Raw genomic sequence first — 970 nt, forward strand, 5'->3', positions numbered from 1 at the left:
CGTATAATTACGTGCCATTTTTTATTAATACAAATTAATAATCTTTTTTTAAACATATAATTACTCTTTTTTTTCCACCTTATTACTAATTCTCTTTTTCTTCTTTAGTGCATAACTCCTCTTTCCAAATCCCTCTCTTTTTCCATAATCTCATTTTGTTGAATGCAGGGGAGGGTTGACCTCAATATAAAGAGCTTCAGCCTTGCGTTCCTTGTTCCCAAAGAAAGGAGATGTCTCCTGCATGCAGACACAGCTCTAAGTCTCTAACACGTCCTCCCCGTGTTAAAAAAACATTTGCAACTCCTTGAAAACATACGGTAAATCTCTACGAAAACAGGTTGGAATCTCTGACCAGCACGTCCCCCACATGTTATTCAGGAGCCTCCATGTTTGCAAGAAATTCTGAAAAAGCTGGTTGGAATCTCTGTGCAGCACGTCCCTGCGTATTATCCGGGAGTCTCTATGTCTATGACGAACTCTGGTAAACACTGACGACGCTGTGCTAACACGCCCCCCACGTGTTGAGCTTATCTGTATCTGCAAAATACCCCAATTGTCAATATTGGACAAATACACCATTACCTTTTTCATATAAAAAATAAATTATGCTATTTTGTATATTGAATAAAAAATTAATGATAAACATGTAGTTCAGATCTTAAAAAGAACTAATAAAATATTTTAGTCTTTTAAATATTTAATTCTAAATTTATAATTTTTTATACAATTAAACATAATTTTTAGAATCGGACTAGATCGGTTGATTCGATTGAAAAACTAATAAACCGAATCTTCAATTGGTCCAATCTAGTGTTATGACTGTTTGAGGACAAGAATTGGTTAAAATTGGTAGAAATCGAAAGACAACCGGTTCGATCGAACCGCTCAAAAAAAAATTTTTTAATTGTTGAAGATATAGTTTGAATCTGGATCTCTTTGTTATTACATACTCCTCTTGCCTACTAAGCTA

Source organism: Arachis ipaensis, chromosome B01, assembly GCF_000816755.2.
Source record: "Arachis ipaensis cultivar K30076 chromosome B01, Araip1.1, whole genome shotgun sequence".
Classification (NCBI taxonomy): Eukaryota; Viridiplantae; Streptophyta; class Magnoliopsida; order Fabales; family Fabaceae; genus Arachis; species Arachis ipaensis.